The sequence below is a fragment of the Lampris incognitus genome, chromosome 4 (genome assembly GCF_029633865.1).
Source record: "Lampris incognitus isolate fLamInc1 chromosome 4, fLamInc1.hap2, whole genome shotgun sequence".
NCBI lineage: Eukaryota > Metazoa > Chordata > Actinopteri > Lampriformes > Lampridae > Lampris > Lampris incognitus.
Genome location: NC_079214.1, coordinates 6,359,507 through 6,368,663, shown reverse-complemented (window position 1 = coordinate 6,368,663; position 9,157 = coordinate 6,359,507). Strand labels below are relative to the sequence as shown.

General features: G+C 41.1%; 1 protein-coding gene across 3 annotated transcripts in view; it reads left to right on the top strand.

Moving 5' to 3' along the window:
• The first annotated feature begins 8,268 nt into the window (after positions 1-8,268).
• The window catches only part of cgnl1 (cingulin-like 1), a 90,744-nt gene continuing 89,855 nt past the window's right edge, over positions 8,269-9,157 (top strand). For all 3 annotated transcript variants that reach the window (XM_056278358.1, XM_056278357.1, XM_056278359.1), the window contains exon 1: positions 8,269-8,393. The gene's annotated coding sequence lies outside the window, so the exon portion shown is untranslated. The remainder of the gene's footprint in view (positions 8,394-9,157) is intronic.

Sequence of the window (9,157 nt, the reverse complement as noted above, 5' to 3'; positions counted from 1 at the left end):
AAGGGCAGGCAGCATCCAAATGGCGACCACCATCACCACGGAGACCTGGGAGGAGAACCGACTGCACATGCATGCAAGAGAGACTCACATGACACCATTCACACACAGAAAAAGAGAAAGGAGAAGACGTCATTCAGAGAGAGAGAAAAGACATGCTAGAGAAGAGAACAGTTTGCAATAGTCATTAGCCATAATCAATTAAGTCATCAATTCGTCATAATCTATACTCTGTAATCTACTCTCGATAATCTCGTCGGCAAAAGAGTGGTTGGTAAATTCATTGAGACAGAAAACCAACCGGACATCCAGTACAGGTTGTGAAGCACTCAACTTAAAGGCAACTAATTGGAAACTAAGGCAAAAAGATGAGTTTTAAGTTTGGATTTAAAGACTCAACAGACTCTGATTGTCTGATGGCAGCAGGCAGGTTATTCCACAACAATGGAGCCCGATAGGAAAAGGCCCTGCTGCCACCAGCTGACTTCTCTTTAACTCTGGGTACACACAGGAGCCCTGTATTTTGAGAACGAAGTGCTCGAGATGGCATGTAAGGTTTAAGGAGATCAGACAGGTAGGATGGGGCAAGCCCATTTAGGATTTTATAAGTCAGCAGAAGCACCTTGTATTCTGATCTAACATGGACAGGAAGCCAATGAAGGGAGGCAAGAATTGGTGTAATATGGTCAAATTTCCTAGTTTTAGTTAGGATTCTAGCAGCAGCATTCTGAACCATCTGAAGACTTTTAGTACTAGAATGTGGCAGATCTGAGAACAGAACATTACAGTAATCAAGTCTGGATGAAACAAATGCATGTATTAGAATCTCTGCGTCAGCCATGGAGAGAAAAGACAGAATTTTAGCTATGTTACGTAAATGAAAAAAGGCAGTCTTGGTGATTTCTTTAATGTGCTCATCAAAGGAAAGGCTGGGATCAAACGTAAAACCAAGATTTTTGGCTGCCACACTTTGTGAAACCAGAGTTTTCGATTGTTGTCGTTACTTGATCAAATTGGTGTCTGTGTCTAGCAGGGCCAATGACTAGCATCTCGGTTTTATCTGAATTTAAAAGCAGAAAGTTAAGTGACATCCAGTTTTTCACATTAGCCAAGCAGGCCTCTAAGTTAGTGATTTGAGTATGATCATCAGCCCTTATAGGCACATACAACTGAGTATCATCAGCATAGCAATGGAAATTTATTCCGTAACTGCGTATAATTTGGCCAAGAGGTGTAATGTAAAGAGAGAAAAGTAGAGGGCCAAGTACTGAGCCCTGAGGCAAGCCATATTTAATGTCAGAAATTTTTGATATAATATTATTATAGCAGACACAATGTGTTCTTCCAGATAAGTAGGACTTAAACCAAGAGATAGCTAAGCCAGAGACACCAACATTACAATTTAATCTATCCAAAAGTATACAGTGATCAATGGTGTCAAAGGCTGCACTGAGGTCCAGTAGTAGAAGCACAGAAGTGGAATCAGAGTTGATCGCCAGTAGAAGATCATTCACCACTCTGGTCAGAGCAGTGTCAGTGGAGTGACAGGGTCTGAAAGCCGACTGAAAAGGTTCATATAGATGGTTTTCTTTTATATGGGTGGAAAGTTGTTGATACACAACTCTCTCTAGTACTTTAGAGAAGAATGGAACATTAGAGACTGGCCGATAGTTATTAAGAGACCCTGGTTCACGGTGCGGTTTTTTAAGTAGAGGTTTAACCACAGCTGTCTTAAAACTGCTGGGAACAATGCCAGTAGTAAGAGATAAATTAACGATGTCTAGCATTGTAGGTCCAAGAAAAGGCCAGAGGTCTTTAAAAAGTTTTACTGGTAAGGGATCAAGTAGGCAAGCAGTTGGTTTAGAAGCTGACACGAACTTAGTCAAAGTATCAAGTGAGATAGTCTCAAAAGCTGTAATAACTGGAACTGTCAGTGACTCATTGTGTAGATATGAATTTAGTATGACAGGATCTGCAGGAGTAGATGGAGCTGACGAACTAATTTTGTTTAAGATCTCATCAACCTTATTGCAGAAAAATCTAGAAATTCATGGGCTGTGAATGGTAAGCAGCTAATAGATGACTGCTTTTTAGTAAGTTTAGATACAGTGTCAAAGAGAAATCTGGGGTTATGTTTATTAATATTTATTAAGTGAGAGAGATACGATGTTTTTGCAGTAGATAAAGCACGCTTGTATTTCAATAAACACTCATGCCACGATAGGTAAAAAGCTTCCAATTTTGATTTTCGCCATTTACGTTCCAGTCTCCTGCAGGTCCGCTCAAGAGCACGTGTCTCATCATTAAACCAGGGTGTAGGCCTCTTTAGTCGCCTAGCTCTGGTAGTGAGAGGTGCAACTGAATCGAGGAGACTAGAGAGGGCCACATTTAAGTCACTAGTGAAATTTTCAACAGTTATTTACCACAGTGAAAGGAGCCAAGACTTCAGGCAGCTGCTGGCCAAATGCAGCTACAATGGAGGGACCGATATGGCGAGTGGCAATTACATCTGTGTTGACATTAACTGGACAGGCAAATAATGCTTCAAATTTGATGAGAAAATGATCAGACACAGCAGATGTGGTTGGTAAGACATTCAGATCAGAAACAGCTATTCCTTTAGATAAAACCAAATCAAGGGTGTTACCACTGCAATGAGTCGACTCTTGAACAAACTGAGTGAACCCAAAAGTATCAACTAGTGCCAGAAAGGCTTTATTCAGATGAATATTGAAATCACCTAGAATTAGAATCTCATCAGAGTGAGTAACAGGACCTGAGACAAATTCTCCAAATTCTTCAAGAAATAACGAGTAACAGCCAGGATGCTGGTAGAGTATCACAATTTGGACTGAGCCAAGTCTATTCACGGCTGAGGGAGATGGACCAAGAATAAGAGACTCAAAAGACTGGAATTTAGATTCAAGTCTAGAACTCAGATTGAAAATAGATTTATATATTAAGGCAACACCCCCGCCTTGTTTATTTGCCCGAGCTACATGGGCATAAGTATAGTCAGGTGGGGAAGCTTCATTTAAGGGAAGGAAAACATTTGGTTTCAGCCATGTTTCACATAACCCAATCATATCAAAACTATGTTCAAGAATCAGATCATTTATTAGTAAGGCTTTGTTAGACAGTGATCTGATATTTATGAAACCAAATTTAAGCGTCTGGTGGAAGTGATCGGTAGTAGGCAGAGCTTTAGAGCTACCAATAATCAACGTAGGCTACAATCAGTCCTTTTTGGAAAGTCCGTTGTTGGTCCACTGAGTTCAACTGCGTTTTGCAGGGACAAACTGGAAATTTCAGTCCTACCACAATCCAGGTGCTGGAATCTGTAGGGTCCTATCCTGAGAATGAGCTGTCTGAAGCCGCAGACAGACCGCGTGGATCCAGCAGGGCTCCTATAGGTGGCTCGCCATCTTGTTTCCAGCTTGAGGTATGAAACACCAAGTGTGATCTTCCCAATCCAAGAAAAAACCTGGCCTGCATTATAACAGGCACATCACACATGTAAAGACATTAGTTTACATGTGTCTCGATAAAATAATCAAGAGAAAACAACAGAAGTAGCGACTGACATAGCCAATCCACCCACCGCTAAAACGTGACGCAGTTTAATCTGCTATGCTAGTGCACGATGCTACTATAGCCTGGCTGCGTGTAGCTAGCTGTGACGCAGTTTAAGCTGCTATGCTAGTGCACGATGCTACTACAGCCTGGCTGCATGTAGCTAGCTGTGACGCAGTTTAATCTGCTATGCTAGCGCACGATGCAACTACAGCCTGGCTGGCTGTAGCTAGCTGTGACACAGGTCACTTTTCTGCGCTAATACGCCATGCTGCTGCAGCCTAACTGGAAGTAGCTAGCTTATCAACTCGGTTTACAAAAGAAAAACGTAGCTCCTCAATAATCTTTACACAAATTATCATCTACAACATAAAACTGAGCTACTTATAGCTTTAACTAGCCTATGCACACAGACATTGAAAACGGAAAAGTTTGGCTAGTTAGCAACTGACTCACCAAGTCCTGGATGATACTCTTGACACAATACAACCCAGGGTCCGGAGGATGATTAAACCAAACAAAATACTCGGTGTTCAGTGTTCGGTGTTCGGTGTTTAATGTTCGGTGTTCGGTGCTCGGTGCTCGGTGTTCGGTGCTCGGTGCTCGGTGTTCGGTGTTTAATGTTCGGTGCTCGGTGTTCAGTGCTCGGTGTTTAATGTTCGGTGCTCGGTGTTCGTTGCTTGGTGTTCTTTGCTCGGAGCTCGGTGTTCGGTGTTTAATGTTCGGTGCTCGGTGTTCGGTGTTTGGTTATCGGTGCTCGGTGTTCGGTGTTTGGTTATCGGTGCTCGGTGTTCGGTGTTCGTTGCTCGGCGTTCGGTGTTCGGTGCTCAGTGTTCGGTGTTTGGTGTTCGGTGTTCGGTGTTTGTTGCTCGGTGCTCTGCTGTGTTCGGTTCTCGGTGGTCGGTTCTCAGTGTTCGATGTTCGGTGCTCGGTGTTCGGTGTTCAGTGTTCGTTGCTCGGTGCTCTGTGTTCGGTTCTCGGTGCTCGGTGCTTGGTTCTCGGTGCTCGGTGTTCGGTATTTGTTGCTCGGTGTTTGGTGTTCGTTGCTCGGTGCTCTGTGTTCGGTTCTCGGTGTTCGGTTCTCGGTGTTCGGTTCTCGGTTCTCGGTGCTCAGTGTTCGGTTCTCGGTTCTCGGTGTTCGGTGTTCTCGTGGCTGCAGCTTCACAGGCTCAGGGACCAGTCATGTTAAAGCTGCAGTCCTGAATCCAAATGTAAACCAAACTACAGACCACAACACAGGAAGCTGCTGTCACTCCCGGATTGATTGACAGGTGTCTGAATTCGAGGACTAACAGTAAACACGGACTAAATCTGAGTTTGTGATGTTTCTGATGCTGTAAAAAGTTTGTTCACCTCTCTAACGGTGTAAAGACTTGAGTCAACCAGACCCACATGTTCCTTTACCACCTGATGAGAAAGACACAACTTGATTATTTTACATCTGCAACACAAACTCTTCACTTATGTGTGTAAATACATGGTCAGATAATCACAGACTGATTCTTTAAAGGACCAAACTGCGATTCATTCATTTTATTTAAACTTGAATTGAGGATTGAACCTTTACAGATATTAACCTGTACACTTTAGTGACAGCAGGACAAAACAACACATTTTCATCTTTTAAGTAATTTATAAAATAACAACAACTATATATTGTGTTTTGTTTTACAATGCTGCAACATAACTTTCAGACAGAATGTTGTCGTGTGGTATTGCAGTTATGAGAGATGTTGGTCTACCTGTGCGTCAGGTTTGATACCGGAGACTTTACGGGACAAGATGTGACGTGGGTAAGCTGTTAATGGACAACATCTGTGTTGAGATTTCTTACAAAATACACATTTCACACATTTACAGTCTGAGGACTCCCTCTGCCCCCCCCCACCCCCACCCGGCCCTTTACTCCACCACACTCATGGAGCGCTTCATCCTGGACTGCTTCTGCAGTTTTACATTTCAGATCCTGTCTCGCTGTCTGTCTGTTGGTGCAGCAGTTTAGTCACTAGAAGAGGGTCTCTCCTCCACAGGTCTCTGAACTTCTGGTTTCTTGTCTCTCGTCCTGCACCACCGGCAACTCTTTAGTCCAACGCAGTCCTGCTGAAATGAACCTTGGGCCTGTACGGACTAGATGTTCGCTCACATGTATGGTTCCATGTCCGTCTGGATGATGCGTCCACCCACGAGTTGTCTTCATAGTCCTGCACAAATTCTTTAGGTGCTTTAAACCGACCCAGACAGCAAAATTGCTATGGCCCGGACCCGTCCCACATCTGACTTTCATCTTTCTTTCATCCGGCCCACATACCGTGAGGAATGATGGCACTTGAGCGGTCATTCCTGTTTGCCAGATCTGGGCCAGAACCAAGCCATAGCAATGCCGCATGTGCCACATATTTGCCCAAAGGTGGCCCACATTTGTTGTGTGATATTAGGACCATATTCACCATTTACCACACGGGCCACTTCAGGGTCACATCCAGATTTCATGCTGCCCAGAGCACCGCATCTTTGCCAAAAAAGACCCACATCTGGTTTGGCACATTTGGGCCATATTTGCTGTTATACATGTGGGCCACTTCAGGCTCACATCCATTTTGTCAGAGCCGGAAGGAGGCCATCAGTGCCGCATCACTGCCTGAAGTGGCCCACATCCGGACGCTATCTGGGGGAGTCAGATTCAGATGAACGTACGTACAACCTGCTTTGAGGCAACCAATACATTATCCACTAGATGGCGGTGTCGCTTTTTAAAGGCAGTCCCATTAGAGATTCTGCGCCCGTCCCGTTTGTGCAAGTTATTTAAATTCTATCTCAAGTGAAGCTGCAGCAAGAACAGACACACAACAATGTGCCTGTCTGCTGCTTTTCTTTACTGCCGGTCCTGCTGAAGGTAGATATGGCGGTCTAAGTCCAGATCCCAGAGCCTCCCTGAGACCGGAAGGTTCCACTGCTGCTCAAGGTTCCCTTTCCACCTCTGGTGTCATGAACCGCTGCTCTGATCTGGATCCGATCCAGGGATTCATAAAACCAAACATCAGATCAGGTTTTAAAAGGACGCGTTACGTCCGGGTTTCATGCAGCCTGACGGTCAAATAAGCGAATAGAACAAATAAAATAAAAGTCTTTGTGAAGCGAAGCGTGCTTCTTCCGCCGCGCGGCGCGTCCTGACGTGCAGAAGCTGCGCGTGGAGGTTTTCTCTGTTCCAGGTTTTATTTAGAAAAGCGCTGCCTGCGTTTGATTTATTATTATTAATATCATCATTATTACCATTATCATTATCACCATTATCATTATCACCATTATTATTATTATTATTATCATTATCACCATTATTAACATTAATATTATTATTACCATTATCATTATCACCATTATTATTATTATCATTATTACCATTATTATTAATAATAATATTATTGTTATAATTATCACCATTATTATTAATATTATTATTATTACCATTATCATTATCCCCATTATTATCATTATCATTATTACCATTATTATTATTAATATTATTATTATCATTATCACCATTATTATTAATATTATCATTATTATTACCATTATCATTATCACCATTATTATTATTATTATCACCATTATTATTAATATTAATATTATTATTATTACCATTATCATTATCACCATTATTATTATTATCATTATTACCATTATTATTATTACCATTATCATTATCACCATTATTATTATCATCATTATTACCATTATTATTATTAATATTAATATTATTATTATTATTATTATAATTATCACCATTATTATTAATATTATTATTATTATTACAATTATCATTATCACCATTATTATTACCATTATCATTATCACCATTATTACCATTATCATTATCACCATTATTATTAATATTAATATTATTATTACCATTATCATTATCACCATTATTATTAATATTCATATTATTATTACCATTATCATTATCACCATTATTATCATTATTACCATTATTATTATTATTATTATCATTATCACCATTATTATTATTATTATTATCATTATCACCATTATTATTAATATTATTATTACCGTTATCATTATCACCATTATTATTATGATCATTATTACCATTATTATTATTAATATTATTATCATTATCACCATTATTATTATTATTATCATTATCACCATTATTATTAATGTTAATATTATTATTAGTATTACCATTATCATTATCACCATTATTATTATCATTATTATCATTATTATTATTATTATTATCACCATTATTATTCATATTATTATTATTACCATTATCATTATCACCAGTATTATTATTATTATCACCATTATTATTATTATTATCATTATCACCATTATTATTAATATTATTATTATCATCATCATTATCACCATTATTATTACTATTATTATCACCATTATTATTATTATTATCATTATCACCATTATTATTATTATTATTATTATTGTTATTGTTATTGTTATTGTTATTGTTATTGTTATTATTATTATACATCTTGTTCTCACTAAACGGGCTGAGGCCGCGCGGAGGACGTGGGCTCCGATCTGGGATCAGTTCTGTCGACGCTCCGGGCCGCGGGGGGGCGGGGCTCCGGGCCGAGGGGGCGGCTCCGGGCCGCGGGGGGGGCGGAGCTCCGACGCTCCTCCGTCGGTTTCCCAAAAAGAAGTCGGACGGAGCGGCGGAGAAGTTCCGAAAGAGTCCAGGAAGGTTGGTTCCCCCGAACACCGCGCCTCCTCATGTTTGCGCTCCTGCTTCACACCCGCGTGAACTGAGGGAGAAGAGAGAAGGAGCACCGACGCCGGTGAGTAGAAACTTTTCAGCGCTCGGTGTTGCCAAGTCCTCACACTGTGCCGCCCGCCGCTCAGCTCAGCTCAGCTCAGCCGGGAAAGTTGCTTGGTGGCAAATGAAAGAACGTGAGGAAACGTCTCACTTGTAGAAAGTCCTCCTGGGAAAATAGCCCACTGGCTTGTAGACCGCGTCCCTTATAAGGTCGCCGAGAGGCGGCTGGAGCAGGTCTGCTGGTGCGCTCCAGGCTGCTCCTCTTCTCCTCCACCTGTTGCACCATCAGCCATGAAAACATGGCTCAGACGGTCCCACTTGTGTGTGTGTGTGTGTGTGTTGTTAACTGGTCCATTTTATCCCTCTGCTGCGTTTTAATGGTTCTCACTGGTGTGTCCTGGTTCACCAGCACGTCTCCAGTCAAACAAGTTCACCTGTCGGTTTAAACTCTGGAACAATCCACAGGTTTACACGCAGCTTCTTGTCTCCGCTTTAAATAAGTCCTGACTGTTTTTCTTCAAATATGATCATATTCTAGACTATGGGTCGTCATCAGTACAGTTATGAATAACATGTTCTAGACTATGGGTCGTCATCAGTACAGTTGTGAATAACATATTCTAGACTATGGGTCGTCATTAGTACAGTTATGAATAACATGTTCTAGACTATGCGTCGTCATTAGTACAGTTGTGAATAACATATTCTAGACTATGGGTCGTCATTAGTACAGTTATGAATAACATATTCTAGACTATGGGTCGTCATCAGTACAGTTGTGAATAA